We start from the raw sequence: 19,616 nt of genomic DNA, 5'->3' as shown, positions 1-19,616 counted from the left end.
AAGGTGTCATTGTACGCTGATGATTCATGTTTTCTTTTAAATCTGTAATTTGGATCCCTCCACAGCCTCAGAGGATCTAGATTACAACCAAATGATGATAAATGTACTATATTACGTATTGGATCACATAAAAATACAACCTTTACATTACTGTGAAGTTTACCAATAAAATGTTTTGATGGTGATGTGGACATATTCTGTATCCATATCCCGAAATAAGTTTATGATCTCACTCCAATATATTTGAATTGAAAGTTAGCAAAAATAGATAAGATCTTGCTAGCATGGAAAGTAAAATACCTTTTTATTTGTGGAAAAATCACCCTGATTTAGTCATATCCCATTTGACCTATTTTCTTATTTTCCTACACCTAGCAAACAGTTATTTAAATTTTATGCGAAAAAAGAAATATTCAATTTTATTTGCAATGGCAAGCCAGATAAAATTAAACGGGCCTATTTCTATAATTAATATGAATTCAGAGGGCAGAAACTATTAAATATTAAAGCATTAGAACTCTCAATTTAAATCTGAACTGGTTCTCTTGAAAATGTCTCACCCCATGTTCAAGAATGGACTTTTCCCCTTTATTCAGATTATACTTTCAGGAAGGAAATCATCTCCCAAATATAGCTTTTTTAAAAACAAGCCATAGAAAGTTGGTTGCAATTTCAATATAATCCAAGAAAAAAAAACAGAACAAAAAAATATTGTGGTTAAACTCAAATATACCGATGGGTTTTTTTTTTTAAATGTATCTTTGGAAATTATATCATAAATAGGACTGGTGGAATTATGTCACACATGCAGCAAACAAAAATATATGGAAATGTCTGCTCAACTGAAAATCACAACCAACTAATTGCAGCATTACTGCAAAAATGGAAGTATTCCATATGTGTTATTTCATAGTTTTGTTGTCTTCACTATTATTCTACAATGTGGAAAATAGTAAAAATAAAGAAAAACCATTGAATGAGTAGCTGTCCAAACTTTTGACTGGTACTGTATAACAAAAAAAGATATAACATTTGAAATATAAACGCAACATATCAAGTGTTCGTTTCATGAGCTGAAATAAAAGATCCCAGAAATGTTCCATACGCACAAAAACCTTATTTCCCTCAAATTTTGTGCACAAATTATATTTTGATTCAGTGTATCTATTACCCATTTATCTGCTGCCTGTGACAGCAGCTTTGGAACCGTTGGATTTTTCTATCTGCGTCCTTAAGAATAAGCACAAGTCTGCTCTCTCTCCCATACTCCCTCTCTCTTTAATCTGAATCACTTTAGAAATGACATTGAAACCCCATTCATCATCTATGGGGAGTAGGGTCTGGCCTTTTCGACTGCTAATGTATAAATGTCCCCCCTGTAGCACATCAAAGTGACTGTTCCCCTGTGGCTCCTCTCTAGAAATGGGGCCTATTTCAGTCATTTTGGCTTTGACATTGTCAAGTTCACTGTCCACCCCTTTCACTGATTCCCCTTACATATGCCCTTTGTTCAACTCATCAACAGCCAGTCAACTGACAGTTATAAACTGGATGTCATCAGGATGCCCAAGAGAATGCTTTTATCTCTATGTTCATTGGGTTGTGTGGCTTTGTCAACAAAACCAATACATATGCATAGTGTGACACCATGACAGTTACTTTTTGCTCCCTTTCTCGGTGGGCTGCAGTGTGCGTGGAGGATTTTGTCCCAGCCACAGCACTAGGTCTCAACAATTAGTTGATTAGTAAAAACGGGTGTTATAGGCTAGCGCTAAGCTCGACGTGGACAAAAGCCTGCATACACTCACAGGGTTGAGAGTAGAGATGCACGATATATTGGTGAACATATCGAAATTGCTAAAAAATGCCAACATCGGTATCGGCCGATGTCTAGTTTAACGCCCGATGTGCAAAACAGATGTCAAAGCCGACATGCGTACTTATATAACGTAGGTACATGACGTAATGACGCCACGTAAAATTTTGCGCTATACGTGCAACACAGCATTCCTAAACTAGCCCACAATGTCTGCTGTGTGGATCAAGCAGTCAACAAGTCGAGCAGTCATTTGAAAGAGTAACATTTCAGCGAGACAACTCAAAGGCGAAATCCATTAAAGCCAAGATAATGGAATTCATTGCCCTTGACAATCAACCGTTCTCTGTCGTGGGTGATGTTGGCTTTCGCCGACTGGTCGAGCACCGGTACACACTACCAAGTACACTATTTAGTCCGATGTTGCCCTAACAGAGTTGCACAGTAATAGCGTCACTGCTATTAGCTTCACGACATGCATACTGGAACGCCATTTGGGTCTTTGCGTGTCAAAAAAGATACAGTAGCACTGTCAAAGCTACAAAAAAGTCTGCAAGCAAGCACCGGCCACGAACGATGTGTTTACAATTTCCGAGTTGGTAATAAAGCATCTTTTGTTCGACCGCAACTTCTGGGGTAGAGCTTGGTACCTAGCTAGCACCAATACAACCAGCCTGAAAACAATGACCAGTAGAAACTGCAGTCATTTCATTATTCTTAGCAATGATTTAGGAATCCTTGTAAGTATTAGCTAGGTTGGCACTTGTTGTTCGCCTATTGAAATTGAACTTCAGTTCATGAAAATAAATGGCTAGCCAGCTACTTAATCCTGTTGCCCAAAGCTAACGTTATAAGCAGCCAGCTAGCGTCATCTGCCTAGTGAGGRTCGACCGGACCGGGTTATCTGTTGTGAAGCTAGCCACAATAAGGATTAGGCACAATAGTGGAATTTGTGGTTTGCCTTCAAAATAACATTTATATTTTTTGACACGCAAAGACCCAAACGACATTCTATAGAAATCCTGGTTGAGAATGAAACGACTGAAGAAATGAACAACGAAACAGCACAGCAAGTAAGTGAAAGAAKTAGGTTTTGATTATGTTTTAKTGGTAATGGGGACATACGTAAATGCCAACAAAATAATTTTTTGGTGTGTGTGTGACCTTTTTATATAACTAGGCAAGTCAGTTAAGAACAAATTCTTATTTACAATGACGGKCTACCCCGGCCGAACCCGGACGACGCTGGGCCGATTGTGCGCTGCCCTATGGGACTCCCAATCACGGCCGGATGTGATAGAGCCTGGATTCGAACCAGGGACTGTAGTGACGCCTCTTGCACTGAGATGCATTGCCTTAGACCGCTGCGTCTGTGTGTGTGTTAACTATTTAACTGTACTAGAATGCTTAAAAGGCCGCTAAAATGTTTAATATCTGTTATCGGTATRGTTTTTTTTGCAAGGAAAATATCGGGTATCGGCCAAAAAAATTCATAAGTGTATCACTAGTTGAGAGTACACTCTGCACTGACTGAACACCTATTAAACCCCACGTCGATTTGAAGTACATACTGTAGGCCGACTGCTATTGTCCTTGAGTCAAGAGAATGGCAGTTGGCCAGTTTCACTTGATGGCTGGCTGGTGTAAATGGAAACCTCATAGCACCAGCTCCCTAACTTAACTCCCACCCCATGTAGGAGCAAAGGGTGTCTTTAAACCAGGGCAGTAATTCACTGGAGTTTGTGGAATGCTATTTTCTCATTGCTGTGGGCGGGTGGTTGTGTTCGGGTTGCCGAAYGAGGAAAGAGCAATCAACATTTTAAAAAGGTTTTCATTTTGTGTGCCAAGTCAGCAGTGATGGGAACGGGTGTTGAGTTAGTGAGGATAGAGCCTTGTTCTCTGTAGGACTCGGACACATGATGGTGTTAAACACCGGTCGCTCCACTCAGACTCAACGGAAGCCCTGGGTCAGACCAGGACAGGTCATCTACAGACATTGACCCGTATGTTGCTGAGGAGACTGGGCTGTTTGATTAAAATGGCCAACAGCAGGATTCTATACAGTAAAAAACGGTACGTTTTATTGATAGGCCTATGACTGAGCAGATAAGTGAAAAGCGGCCGATTAGCACTATAGTGTTCTCAGAAATATTGATGCTCACGTTAAATGGRGGCCCATTTCGCAATTCTGGGCGTCCTTTGGGTGTGCTTTACCGTAAGTGTCTTTGTAAGACATTTCGGAGAGTGATACTGGGACAATAATGGAGAAGAGCATTTGATTTGTTTGTATACAGAAATGAGCCCGAGGCATTGAGAGATTTGTTTACGTCGGTTTGTAGAAGATAATGATGTGTGTTAGAGGGGTGAAAGCCTTGGTAGCTGTACACAAGTTGTTGTTGTAAGAGGCAACACAAAATCCCCTTCACTTGGCTGTGTTGGGCTAAATAAACCAGTATCTCACAGATGACAGTGTCAGAACTAACCATTAGATTGATGTGATGACTCCTAGTTCCATTCCTCCTCTTATCATCTCACACCTTTCTGAATCTGTGCATGTTCTTATTTTCAATAGACTGTGTGCAGTGATGTTGAATTCAACATCTAGTGCTGAATATTCTGTTTGATGTGCTGGTTGTTTGTTTGCCATCGCTCGCCACACCATCCGATTATGCCTCAATGCGCATTTTGAAAAGTAGCCAGTAGCCCGTTTAATATCATCCAAAAACCCATTCTTGGTAGGCGATTCGCAAGATTTTGTTGACTGTATAATATAACCCTAATATTTGTTGGGAGGTGTCAGTTTGTGTAACATTTGACATGCCAGTCTGTCAAATTGAACTCACATCTGTGCACTCTGCCTCTCCCTACTAATTTGCCTGCCTCTGTGACCCACTTTAGAGAACATCTGTCTCACTCACTCCCTCTCTCTCCCTTCCTCCCCTTTTCACTACTACTGCATGGCTGTTACATATTCACAAACCCAAATCCTTATTTTATATGGAGTGCCTACACAGACAGACAATCTAGGAGCATATTTATGCATAAGCACACCACAATATTACATGTAGCCGAAACACGTGCCAGGAATGACAGACAGGCCTATGCAGTACACACTGCGTCCATTGTAATGGTAGGCTATTTCCTGCTCTTCCCCTCACCACACTGTGTCCTCCACTGCTCCAGTCTTGCCTAATGCTCTGCCCTGTGTGAGTGGTGCATGTGTGAGTTCTTGTGTTTTTGCATATATATGTACTGTGTGAATTCTGTAGGCCTATAAATGGATGCTGCGTGTGTGTGGCCACAGTACATCCTTAATACATGACAGACATAAAAGCCCTCCGGAGGAAGTGGAGCAGAAAGCAATAAGTGGCGATGATGCAGCCCAATAGTGTGCTCAGCTGACTGTGAGAGTCAGGGCCTGTGTGCAATTAAAACCCCTTACACACATACACACTGCGTTGGGCTGCACTGTAGCTCCATTGTGCTGTATCGGCACAGGGACAGTCGGGGGGTGGGGATGAGCCCAGGGCTGATTTGGGTTTGTGTCAGATCAGCTGGCAAGGCCACGGGCCGCAATGACATGAACAGGCAGACAATACTGGCCTGATGTAGTGCATGCTACACTGGGCTAAGAGGAATGATCATTATTATCCCAGGGTTTTGTCTGCATCAAGAAGGGGCTTAGGTAGTCGGCGTAGGAAGGGGTGTGGCAATGGGCGCAGTTGGCACACCTGAATTTTAGAGAACATTTTAAAGCCCCCCCCTGTTTTTTTGTGTGTATTTTTTTGCCAATTTCCTTAAATTCTACAGACTTATCCATGGAGCTGAGAAAATGTAGCTGTTTTAAAGCGAATTCTCTGCAATTCTATGCATTTTGCAATGGCTAATGCTGTTATTTTTSTAACAATCAATTCTGCTAAATTGTTATGGGAATTTTTCAATTCTTTATTTTGGTGATTTGTTAGTTCTCAACGATTATATTATTTACAAATATATAGGTCCACTATATCTTCTACATACTTAATATCTGGTTTAAGTTTACACTGAAAGGGTTTTTCCACCCCCCAAAATATAGACTTTCAATGGCAGAAATATCCCTGTGTACTGTTGAGCCCCATCCTGTGTGGATGTTCTACACTGTGTAGTGTCTAGCCACAGTATGGGCCTCACTGGCTACACTCTAGTCTACACTAGGCTGTGTATTTTAATGCTACTTTATTCCTGTGGCTTTCCAAGAGGTGTTTGGATATCTTTTCATAATGTAGTTTAGGATAAAGCATCCTCTAGCCCCAATCTTGACAAAACATACAGCTAATCTAGCAATGTTTTTGAGACGACAAAGAACAGATGTAGCCTAAACAAGCCTAGTTGTTCCACCATAATGGAATAGGATAGTATCATTCATTTGCCCACAACAACAGTGGTGGATTATCATACTGCGATATGCTTTATTCAGAATAAAAGGTTCTGATTTGTTTTGAACTAGAGGTTCTTTGTCAAACAGGATATATTTCTTTGTGACAAGTTAAAATAATGGCGCAGTCCTTTTGGTTGCCTACAATGTCATGCATATTTCTCATCCCGCTCCCTGCCTTAGTCATAATAATACAGCTTTTGTCATCCATCTGACATCTCACAAATGTTTCATTCACCAATACTCTATTCATGCATGTCCTTACAAAAATACAATAAGCCCATTTAGCTCGCATCCATTAAAGATAGCTTATTAGGTTACTTTGACTATTGAATCAAATTGTAAACACAGCTTACCTTTCTGTTTTATAAATGGAATTGTTGCCCAAGATATAGGTTATTTTGTATATTTTAAGTTTATTGTAGAAATTCAATTGGGGGGGTCACAAAAGTCAATATGCAAAACGACACCAAATGAAATGTAGACCTATGCYCTGCCTCAGAGCTTTCAGTTAAGAACAAATTATTATTTACAATGACGGCCTACCGGGGAACAGTGGGTTAACTGCCTTGTTCAGGGGCAGAACGACAGATTTTTACCTTGTCAGCGCGGGGATTTGATCCAGCCTTTCGGTTATAACCTTTCGGTTATTGGCCCAACGCTCTAACCACCAGGCTACCTGCCGCCCCAGCTTCAGAGTGGGGGATGGTGAAATCCTGGACACCTAGTGTTACTATGAGCTCTTTTTCAAAAGCCTTACATCAGACTCCCCTATCTTTCTCCATATTGGTTTAAGTAGATAAAGATAACTTGGCTCAGATAATCCTGTGTAATCAGGGTTTTTTTCTGCATAGAAAAAACAACTAAATTGTAAACTTAAATGACTAAAACCAGATATGTAGAAAAGATAATGGACCTCTATATTTTTTTATGAGATTATCTTTGAGAACTAGCAATCCCTAAAAGAAAAGCTAGACAGCCAGGGAGAATCAAAAATTCATGGCATTGATTGATTGTTGATTTTGTTGATTTTGTTTTAATGTTTGAGTCACTCAGATAGCCTAAACTGTAGAATTGCAGGAAATTAGCTTTAAAATTGTAAATTTTTCTCTCCACCCTGTGACAAAATGTGTAGAATTGCATGAAAGTAGCTTTAAAAAAGCAACATTTTGTCACTACGGCCAACGGGTGCCTCTAAAATGTAAAAACCCTACTAATAAGATATGGGTAATSGGCCAATAACAGGTCATTTAGTCTTTTAACACTTAGATTGACAAGATTTACCGTAAGTGCATCTGTACTTAACACAGCGAATCTGCTTATTCCCTTCTCCAGATAAGCACCTGTGCTGCTGTTGGGTCTCTCACCTGCCATCAGCTGGGATCCAGGGGCCTAGGTAAATGACAAGGTAAGAAAAGCATTGCCGTGTAGACCGCCCGTGTTTATATTTTCCTGTTTACTATAGTCAACATTCCGATTTGATGGTTAAAGCCATGTGTGGCTACTGTAAGTCATACAGAGATGATAAGCAACCTACTGGGCTTGACTTTGATCCGTGCTCTGTACAACATGGCTCTGGATAACATCGTGACTCTGAACAATGGTGGCATTGAATGATAAAGAAGCGTTTTTTGGACAACCTCCATTTGTTATCTGAGTTCCTACCTTTCCCAGATCCTTCCTGTAACAATGCAATCCAGGGATTCTCCATAGCCTAGTCTGCATAGCTAGGGCCTTATAAAATCAGTGGTAACAGAATCCAGACATTAAAACAGAATTCAACAATATTTAAGTATTTGTTGAACTTAGTAGGAAATCCACTGTATTGAAGTTCTTAGAAAATTAATACATTTTCTAAATATACCAGTGGGGTGTCGATGTGCAGGGGTATGAGGTAATTGAGGTAGCCATGTATATATAGGTAGGGTTAAAGTGTGTGTTTTTTTATATATATACTTTATATACAGTTCTGGGGTCAGTGCAAATACAATATTTACAATGTGCAAGGATACTGGAGTGGTAGAGGTAGATACATATGTTCCCTACTTTAATCAACCAGTCCATTTTGAATTTGTGATAAAGCTGTAGCTTGTCTACAGTTTTTGTGTATACCTTCATTTAAAAAACGTTTATATAGGCAGTCATTTCCGTAGGCTTATGGGAGCTTGGGTGTGCAGTACGTGTGTGTAGAACAGTGGTTCTCAAACTAGGGGTCAAGACCCAATGTGGGGTCACCTGATATGAAAATAGGGTCAAGGGAGAATTTCCAAAATCCTGGTTTAATATTATAGCGTCTTTTGACTCAGGCATTGTAATGTGGTTAACCTTAATCTAAATGAAAATTATTCAAATCCAAAAGTAAAAATTCAACCAGAGACCAACCGTTCTTAGATCATGGGGAAAAGACGGCACTTGACAGTTTCACTTGAATCATTCCCACGGTAATTGGCTAAGCCCACTACGCTATGAAACCACACACTATTGCAGAGGCTGATATTACTGTCCGCAATTAATATGGTGTAAACAATGTGTGGGGAGGCAGAGACGCAGAAACTCACAGCAATACTGTTGTCAGATAACACTGTTAAACTAAGAATTTATGCTCTAGCTAGCAATCAAGAGGAAACTCTGACTGAACATCTCAATCTCCCCACCTGATGCTCTCCAAATGGACGTTAGCTGTGAGGGCCGAGATGCCCATTCATTGACTTTTGTTCGCTACATGTCAGGGGATTCTATTCACGAGAACACATTGTTCTCATGATAACCGTGCATGAAATGGCACTGGTGATGTTATTGTGCTGCTTGGCTATATTGACGAAAAACAGATTCAATGGGATCGAATGGCGGGCTTTTGCACAGATGGGGCTCCATCTATGGCTGGACGGAAGGCAGGCCTCTGCAGTCTAGTTATGAATTTGTCTCCCTCTGCCATATGGACACATTTTATGATACACCCACTAAGCTATAATGGATACACCGAGAGAAACTGGCGGCAAAAGAGCTGAGCGCAGAACTCAGATTTAAAAAATAAATAATTTATTTCACCTTTATTTAACCAGGTTGAACAAGTTCTCATTTACAACTGCGACCTGGCCAAGATAAAGCAAAGCAGTGCGACAAAAACATCAACACAGAGTTACACATAAACAAACGTACAGACCAATAACACAATAGAAAAGAAAAATTGAAAAAATCTATGTACAATGTGTGCAAATGGAGAAAAGTAGGGAGGTAGGCAATAAATGGGCCATAGAGACAAAATAATTACAATTTAGCATTAATACTGGAGTGATGTGCAGATGATGATGTGCAAGTAGAGATACTGGGGCACAAAAGAGCAAGAGGTTAAGTAATAATATGGGGTTGAGGTAGTTGGGTGTGCTATTTACAGATTGTCTGTGTACAGGTACAGTGATCGGTAAACTGATCTGACAGCTAATGCTTAAAGTTAGGGAGGGAGATATAAGAATCCAGCTTCAGAGATTTTTGCGAAAATTTGGGAAAAGACTAAACTGAATCGGGCAAAAATCAAAAATACTGATTATATAACCCTAGATAGCCTTGCTTGGTTACTGGTCTAACTTTAGCTTTGTCAAGCATATGGAATATGCAACAAGTCCTGGAAAGGGTMACTTTCTAGTTTCTGTGATGGCTCACCTAAAGAGGTCTGATTCAAGACTCACGGCTGCTAAGTCTTTCATTTCCGCCACCACTTGTGATGCGTGCAGCCGTTTGAAAAGTGGATCAACACAATCAGGGCCTAGATAAAACTACGCTCTCCCTCTCCCCTCTCTGAGAGGAAACATGACGCTGGTTTGAGTGATGCAGAAGAGCTTCCTACCCTGTGTTTTCTACCCTGTTCTACCCTGTGTTTGATCGGCCAACGTGTCAGATGTGCACTATCTTTTGGCCGCCAGGAGAACAGGGTGGGTTACTGCTCTTGTTGACGCTTGTCAGGTTTTACTCATGTTTTGCATGAACACACCAGCAGAAAAAGCAGCCCTCTGGGAGTATCAGTCTACTGTTCTCAGGTAGTGAAAACTGATCGTCATGGATCTGTAACATCACCAAGAGGAAGAGGATGTAACCACTCGAATGCAAATATGGGCCTACCTACACACTCTTAATACATGCCTACACACTCTTCAATCAACACACAGTGTGGGGGTTAAGRGCTCTGCTAATAACCAAGACCAGGGTAGACATATTTCAAGGAGAACCTGTGCTTATGCTATACTGTTGTTGCATAAAAACCTTTGCGATGTAGGCCGAGTTGTTTCAGAAAACCTAGTGTCGCAAGAGATTTAAAAAAGCTTTCAAGAGCCATACCACCTAATTGCGAACTGACCCCATCCCACAATTTTGCATGATGTGTTTCTGTAGTAGACCATTCGATGGGTTTCTTTGAAATATAACACTGATTCTCCGTTAGAAATAAGGATGCCTATTTGTATGATAATTTGACTTGTTGAGAGCCAGTGGCATTGAAGGTAAATKACCAAATCAATGGTCACTGTGACTTGACGTGGATGGGAATCTCTGTAAGCCTCTGTATATAAACACCACAATGACTATTTATCGATTCACTATCTAAAGCCTATTGATTACTGTCACCTTGACTCTGTGTAGTGTCAAGCCCCACTGGTCGGCAGCAGGGGGTGATTTGTGTTTGATAACAGTCGAATGTAGAGGTGTAATCTATGGACAATAGTCTGTTTGGTGGTTGACAGGTTAACTAGCACCTGCCTCATGTTCAACTGAAGTTAGCTGAAGTTAGCATGGTTACATTTGTTGAGTACATATACTCAACAAATGTACCATGCTACAGATCCGTGGGGCGACGCACAATTGGCATAGCGTCGTCCGGGTTAGGGAGGGTTTGGCCGGTAGGGAGGGTTTGGCCGGTAGGGATATCCTTGTCTCAGTATGTAAAAAAAAAAAAAATAATAATAATAAATGTATGCACTCTACTGTAAGTCGCTCTGGATAAGAGCGTCTGCTCTTGGCCGGTAGGGATATCCTTGTCTCAGTATGTAAAAATGTAATAAAATGTATGCACTCTACTGTAAGTCGCTCTGGATAAGAGTGTCTGCTAAATGACTAAAATGTAAAAAAAAATGTACAGTACTGTAGCCTCTCAGGCCCTGTGAGAAAATGGTTACAGCAGACCATGTCTTGTCGTCCTTCTCCGTCCTTGCATGATTGTGAACTGTACTGTTTATAGCTGTGGCTCAAGAGGAACTCTTGATTTATAAGCCTCTGTATAGTTAGTGAGATGGTAGCCTATTAGTCAGTGGGTCGAAGYGCTGTTAACGGCTGTAATAGCGAGGCGATGACGCCAGCCCAAGTCAAAAAGGTCATATTGATGGAGATCAATCATTCAATGCACTCATCCACACTGGGTCACCCAACTTCTTTACTAGAGGTGTGGCGAGTAGTAGGACAAGTATCGTAACGGATATGGGCAATTTTCCTGATATACAATTTCTCCATCTACTCACTTTGCGTCATCATTTTACCCGATCACTTCTCACATGATTTGATCTGATCATTTAGATTGTTGTTGTTGCCTTCTCTTAGCACTATCATTAACCGTTTGCAGGGATTATTCATGTAAGGTATATCTTTAGATCAAGTGTCTGAGGACCATTGGATGATCGTCAAGCTATTAATGTCCATAATATCTAACAAGCGTTCTGACTGAGTGACAGCAAACTTGTCTGAGGACACAGACACAAACCTATATATCTACATACAGCTGCTGAATGCATATAGGGGAAACACATATGCTTTAGGGCTGTGATGGTCGTGTAATTTTGGATGACGGTAATTTGCCAGCCAAATTACCAAGCTTTCTATAACTGTTCAAATGGTACAAAACCCTGAAGTTTTGATGGTATAATTGGTGGACTGGCGGCCATTGTGAGTGTACCCATAGGAGCAAAGCAGGAAGTAAAAGGCGCTGTACCCATCAATATGTGCTGTGATTTGTTGATTCAACTCACCTGACATTACAAAAAATACATTCTATTGCATTAGCCACATCAGTTAACAGCATTGCCATGTGTTTAGAGAGTTGGGCAAATGCAGTTTCTGCGTTATGTGGCAGTTGCATGACACTTCAACATGTGGCAGCCATGGGCAGCCATGGGGAATGTATATTATTTAATACTAAAACTGAGTGTTTAGGGGTGTGTTCGTAAATTCAATCTGGAGTGCCAGAGTGCGCTCTGGTCGTTTGTAAATTCAGGGTTGTCAGATTGGATGTTTCGTAAATGCACAGCGTTTCGCTCTCGGAGCATTCAGAGAGCACACTGGACGCTCTCTCCGAGGAGTAGGGTTGACCCGAGCGTTCTGACCTCAACGGCAGTCAAGCGCCCAAGCTAACTGGCTAATGTTGGCCAGCTTGCTACCTACTTCCAGACACAAATGAGAGGAACACCTCACTCTAACCATTTTATTCGCCCTAGTATGCTGGTTAGGCTGTTTTCATGTTATTTAGAGCGTTAGTGACTGTAACTGTGCTGCTGGAAACAATTTAATAGTGTTTTTCCAACGTTTACTGACACCGGTCATATTCAACGGGTGTTAAACTTTCGTAAATTCATCAGTTAATTTCGCGCTCTGCCACACTCGGGCGAGAGAGTGCTCTGAAATTGGAGTGACAACCAGAGTGAATTTACGAACACCCGTAAGTATGTGGCTCTGGTTAACATAATTTAAATGAACATTCTACGTTATCATCGTTTGCTACAACACCTTGCTTGTTGCAACAAAGGTTCATCACAGTAGAGTCCATGTTTTGCAAAAACTACCTCAAATGCCCGGCCGTCCCGTCTTCAGACAGCTGTTTATAAAAAATAAAATAAAAACGGTTATGACGGTTATTTATTGTCATGAGTCTTCATCCGTAACCGTCGGTTACACGGTTATACAGTAATTGTGCTATCCCTAGTATGCTTGTACAGGGATACGCAGATTGCACATTGCGATAGAAAGATTGCATCAGTAACAAAGGTATTACATTGGGCGGCAGGTAGCCCAGTGGTTAGTGCGTTGGGCCAGTAACCGAAAGGTTGCTAGATCGAATCCCCGAGCTGACAAGGTAAAATCTGTCGTTTCTGCCCCTGAACAAGGCACTGTTCCCCGGTAGGCCGTCATTGTAAATAAGAATTTGTTCTTAACTGACTTGCCTAGTTAATTAATGGTTAAATATTTTTGTTATTTTTTAAAACATCTATTTAGTCTAACTTGCCTGGTTGACAGCTTGTCAAGAACTGGTCCAAACCTGTCATTTATTACTGACCAAACAGTTATTTTTCTGGTAACAGGCCTGATTCATGTATCTGAGGTCTGGACATAGGCTATTTCTATTATTGTGACCCATTCCAAGTGAAACAGCAGGCTCTCTTTTGGACCAAAACAGGATTATGTGGTATGCAACATTTCTCTGCCTTTCTCTCCCTGCCGCCCACGGAGTCTAATCCAGGCAGATGGTACTGTAGTCTACACTACAGAACTGTTACTGTTGTAACTGGGGCAGCAGCTGAAATTAGCCTGTCTGCCCGGGCCAGAGGTTCTCCATGTAGGCCTGTTCCAGAGTGCCCAGTTGGACTGGGACTGCTTGCCAGTCAGCCCCTCTCCAGAGCCCCACCAGCACTAATGAATGAGGCTGTACGGGAGATCAAACACTCTGGCAAAAGAGTAGACTCATGGCTCAGGCCTATATGAGGAAGGAAGACTCATGTAGGCCGGGTCACTGTGAAGCACTTCAAGAGAAGATTTATAAATAAATAACATTTGGATGGTTGGTTGGTTGAAGAGTTCCCGTGTCCTTTTCATAAATGTTGGTGTTTCAATAGCACATTTTAGACTCCTGGCTCTCTCTCTCCCTTTTTTAATCAACAAATACCTGCACTACATTGCTTGGATCAAGTGTAGAACAGAACATCAAACGCAGCCGGCTTCTCCAGAGATGAATGAATCCTCTTAAGCCACTGTTTAACTTCAAACAGGGAAGTGTAGCCTCGTTGTTGGCTAAGTGCTGGTCTGCTGAGAGAGAGTGATAGTGGGAGAGAAAGGTAGGAAGAAAGAGCAGAGAAAGGGCAACGAGGAAAAGCACGAGAGAGGGGGGAAAAAGCGGGAGATGAAAGAGTGCCAGAAAAGGACAATGGAGGCAGAGCGAGAAATGGAAAGAGAGGAGCGAAAAAGACCTACGCAACGAACATGTGGTAGAGGAAGAAATGGAGAAAAGGGCTGGTTGAGATCCAGGTTGAATGCTGGGGGTGCACTGTGCTGATTGCCTGTGCATTATAAGCTTCAGAACAGCAGCAGCTCCTCTGTGATGACAACATTAATCCCTACACACTTCTTCCCTATGCTCCCTTCCAGTGCATTTTCCATTGCAGGAGGGTGCCTGGCCTAGCCTCAACACTGTGCGATATTAACCAGATGTGGCGTTGTGGCTTTTTTAAATTAATTTTAAAAAAAAAATCCTATAGAGGGATCTCTTTCCCTGCAGCGATCGCTTTCCCTGCAGCTTCAATGTCTGGGCTTGAAACACATTAAACGTCTTGGGGGAGGGTACGCCAAACAGTGGATGGAAGAAACGTGCCAAGATAAAGTGTGTGTGCAGGTGTGAATTGCCGACGTAATTGTTAGACGGCTTTTCAATTGCTTGAATCACATCCAGCCAGCAACACACAGCAGCAATGTGAAGTTAGAACTAGCCTATGTATGTCTTAGCCTGACTCTTTTGCTGAGTTACTTTTGTTTAGTGTAAKCTAATCTGCATCCAATATTGAGGCCTCTTGTTTGAATGCATGAACATGGGTGATACACAAATGAACTGTGCTCTCTCACTGTATACACGGTTGATAAGGCCGAGGCTACATGCAATGGGAGACGACAGACTGAGCTAGTTGTGCTGCTTATCTGGAAGGAACTGGCAAAAACCAGGTGCCATGTTATTTATCTTGCATTTTATACTAGGCCCAAGACTTATCTGTATGTTGAATATTTACATATTTGAATCAATGCATGAATGTCCAAACTGAATGTGTCAACTGGCCAGCAWTAGCGTGTAGTGGACAGGCTGGATACATTTCAGGTGAATTCGTTTGTGTCCGTTTTGCCTGATGGATTAGTGTGAGGGCTTTTTAGACACTTTGATATAGATTCCGACTGTGCAAACTGCAAGTGTCTTTCCTTACCCTGCTAAATGAACTTGAAGCAGGGAATCTGTTCCCACTGGAAGTCTGCTTTTCTGTGTCCCTGGATTTGGTTTCTGCTGATGCTTGCGTTTGCTTSCTTGCTTGCTTGCTAGTGTGTGTGTGTGGTGTGGGGGGAGATATGCCGTGGACTTTACGGAWGTATGTGTCCAAGCCAGACTCCCAACAGAGGTCAGGTGTAGGTCAGTGTGTGTTATTTTCCCATATAGGCTAATTGACAAGAGAAATGTGTCACGACAGAATATGGTGGTGATGCCATTCGTTAGGCTGTACATTTCCCTACTTTGTCTTTTTTTAGCAGTGCCTACATGGATATTGTCTAGGCCTTCCCTAGTCTCTGTTCCTACTGCTCTGAATAGTGTCGAAGTTTRATATCATCCATAAACCACTCTGGGCTGCTTCTATGTAAACTTGGTGGTCATGTTGCTTGACCTCAGAGGTCGTTTTATCACTAGTTTTAAGTTGACAGACCGAAGGCCTGCCCTTTGACAAACAAGGAAGTGAATCCCTGTGATTGTTCTTCCTTTTTGACTCATGGCCAACCAGGAAATAATGATCCCTCCCCTTAATACAGCGTTTCCCAAACTAAGCGTCGCAACCCCATGTGGGGTCACCTGATTAGCAAATAGGATCGTACAAAAAAATACGGGGTTACGTTAGTAACCTCTGGTAGCCGCTAYATGTGGTTGTAATAACCAGAGTTTCTGGTTTCTTCCTACAAATGTGACTATCTTTTGAACGGTTTAAGCTACAAAATATTATGACCCCATCACTGAAAGATGAGGCTCTCAGGAACAAGTATTTGTCTTCTGTTTCCCTCAAGCCGTGCAAGACTCATTAGGACAGAGTGGACAGACCAGACACTAAARCAGACTGGGGGAAAAAACAACATKAATRATTATAATTTTTTTGCACAGAATATAATARAAAATTATTGCTTGCTGATCTTCTTTCCAATAGGTTTTCGGATGCATTTCAGTCACATCAAACCATACTTCCMTCAGATTGAAGTACTGCCAGACTGATTTGTAATAGACTGTCATAGCCCCAATTATTACATTTTTTACATTGGCCTTTTGATTACATCAATTATTTTACATGGTGGGGTGCAAACCATTAAAAAAAAATATAAATATCAAAATGGGGTTACGGCCCAAAGTTTGGGAACCCCTGCACAACTAGTTCAGGTAGCATATAGCCTACCCACACCAGTCACTGAACATAGTGAGAGAGTTGTCATCAAACCCGTGTCGGCAGAGAGGGAAAGCAAAAACAGGAAGAAAAAGTTAGACTGCAAGAAATAAAGAAAAAGAGACCGAGACCGAGAATGTATTCACTAGTGTTATGGCTGTTGTCATTCATGCTTTCCTCCTCTAGCTAATCTTCTCTGCCTTTCCTTGACCTCTGCCTTAACTGAACTGCCTACTCTCCTCTCTGCTGCTCAGTATCTTGCTCTACTCCTCTCCACATCTTTACTGGTGCGCCTCTACAAATCAGGACTCCGGCCCGAAGCTCATGTTTTCAATCTTTACTACTTGCTCACGGTAGAGGTTCTAAACACAGAACTAGGGTCAGATTACACAGCCTCCAATAGTTTAAATAGTTTAATAGTTTGAACTTTTTTAGATTAATACCCAAATGAAAAATGTACTGTCCTGCTGTGACCCAAATTGTCCTCCAACAACTCACATTAAGAAGGAATTAGTGTGATTTATAGATGCATTCTCATTACTCGCAACCCACCTATCACATGCCCAGGGCCCACTTTGGGTCCCGACCCATTGCTAAGGAAAACCTGCCTTGACGATTAGGCAGATTAATATAAATATCTGACTTACCAGTTATTACTGGTTAAGGGGCTCTGCTACTCTTTTGCATTTTACAGTCAGACAGACATCTGAAGACCTGTTCTGCCTTCACTTCCTGTTAGTGGTAGCAGCATACATTTTTTCCCCCACACCAAGTTGTTGACATCAGTCTCAGGCCTCAGCACTTGTCACTGTACTGTACATGACAGAGCGAAACGGAATGATGTTCCATTAACCCTCGTGATTTGGACAACCCACTTCTCACTTTTATTAATGGCAATAGCACCCTATTCCCTATTACTGGGCTCTTTTTAATTGCGTAACTTTTTCTAACCTCCTAGGCTTTCCAGAAGCCTGACTCCTCACACTAAATTCTGCTGCTCTGTGTTTCGCTACATACTTTAGTCTGAGACTGCCATCTTTTAGTCGTTTGTGGTGACGAGGGGTGGTCTCTAACCAATCAGTGTCAAGCTTTACCCTCGTGTGTTTGGCCTCAGGCCCAACCCATCGGTTTCTGGACCAATCAGACGGCCCTGAATGTATTTGCATTTGGTGGGTCGGGTCGGACATGTGCTCGGATACAGACTCATTGCAGAATAGGAACTAACGTCTGTGGGCGTGGCATAGCGTTTGGCCAGAGCAAGGAGTCTGGGTAGCCAGGCAAGCTTTCAAACTTGATCCTTGGTTCTTAGCGAACTGCTTCTAAAGCTCTGGGTTATTACCTAGCCTAATCCCTCATTTCCTGTAACGTCACTCTCTCCCTGTAACATCACAGGGATTTCCTCGATCTCTCACACAAGTTCACAGAAAAGGTAGCTGAATCATGTTCTGTCCACCCCAAAGCATTAGCCGAGGTATGGTTGTTTGTTTTATCCAAAGCACCTTGCACATGTATTGAGTTCAGTACGACCCATGTAGGAATCCAACGCACGGCAACTGTTGCAAAACACCATGCTGTAATCAACTGATTCATTTGGAACCACTGGACTTGGCCTAGATTTCGATCCTCGCGACGCAGAGAGATTCAGACTCTAGTTAGAACAGGGATTCCCTCCTTGAAAAGGGAAAATAGTCCCCCTGTCTGTACATTCCAGCCATTTTTCCCTGAGTACAGTGTTCGTTGTGGTCTAATGGCCCCTTTCACTCCTGTGGCACAGCAGGGCTAGCACATGATTACAGAGCTGTGCAAACACAGGCCACAGGCTGTAGCTACATGGAGACAAATACAGGACTTAACCCGCCTCATTCACACAGCAATGCTTATCATAGGATTGGTTTGGGCTACTTGACTTACCGTCGTCACCCAAATGATAAAGGAATGATAAACCTCATGCTTATCCGTATTGAGAGACGCTGAGTCCATGGGAAGTCACGATGCAACCTGACGCCCATACAAACCGTGTCATACAAATGCACCCTGGGATATTAAGAATACAGACCGTATCACAGCTGCTTTTCAAATGCAGCACATTCCCGAAGGCCGGAGTTTGGAATGAGAAGGCAAGGAATAATGGCTTGGATAATGAATGCATTTCAGTGGATACAGAGGGATAAATGAAGTATATCTCTCTGTCTGCACCGCTTTGATGGCCGTAAACAAAGAGCCCTTTTTAAAGCTTTGAGTGTTATTTGTTATCTTTTCAGTGTAATGGCCTGATTGGGGGAGATGTCTCAATGTAGGTGTGTTGACAGTCAACAGTAAAATCCTTGTTTATAAAGCCATTGATGGGAGAAGAGTTGTGTGTTTGGTGCCATGTTTTGGTGTCTCACATGGAGCGGTTCATTCGATTTGGTCGTTAAATATTCACTGTGTTGCTCCAACAGATGCTAGGCTATTTACTGTAGCGCTTTGTGTTGTCGACGATCAGGCAAAACGACGCCAGTGTCAGTGCTTCATCAAGCGTTTGAAAAGTAGCCTGTGTGATTTCAAACTAGACATTGGGGGATATATAAGCCATTCTCTGGTCTTCTACTCTGCAGGATTCTTGTGTGATGTTGTAAACGTTGGCTCGATCTGAATGTGTCTGACCTAACTACTAAGACTGGGGGAACTATGTCTCTCTCACTCTCTCTCTCACACACACTTCTGAACTGCATCTCGCTCTCACTCACCTACAAGGCATCATCACAGGGGAAGCTGCTTTCAAATTTCGATCCATCCCGGGGTAGTCGAGTCTCGCCTTAGCTCTGACAAGGTGGAGCAACAGTACAGGGTTCTGGGATGTTTTGATTGGTGGGGAAGTGACTCCTTTGTCTGGTTTACAGATCTTATTCAGTCTTGCCAACATGCAGAGATCCACACACACACACACACACACACACACACACACACACACACACACACA

The 19,616-nt window shown here is 42.1% G+C and overlaps 1 protein-coding gene across 5 annotated transcripts in view; it reads left to right on the top strand.

Moving 5' to 3' along the window:
- The first annotated feature begins 7,533 nt into the window (after window positions 1-7,533).
- LOC111963937 (erbin) overlaps window positions 7,534-19,616 on the top strand; it is a 90,024-nt gene continuing 77,941 nt past the window's right edge. For all 5 annotated transcript variants that reach the window (XM_070443563.1, XM_023987535.2, XM_023987534.2 and 2 more), the window contains exon 1: window positions 7,534-7,638. The gene's annotated coding sequence lies outside the window, so the exon portion shown is untranslated. The remainder of the gene's footprint in view (window positions 7,639-19,616) is intronic.

The sequence above is a fragment of the Salvelinus sp. IW2-2015 genome, linkage group LG5 (assembly GCF_002910315.2).
Source record: "Salvelinus sp. IW2-2015 linkage group LG5, ASM291031v2, whole genome shotgun sequence".
NCBI lineage: Eukaryota > Metazoa > Chordata > Actinopteri > Salmoniformes > Salmonidae > Salvelinus > Salvelinus sp. IW2-2015.
Note: the sequence above shows the minus strand (reverse complement) of the source record. Positions and strands in the feature narration are given on the sequence as shown.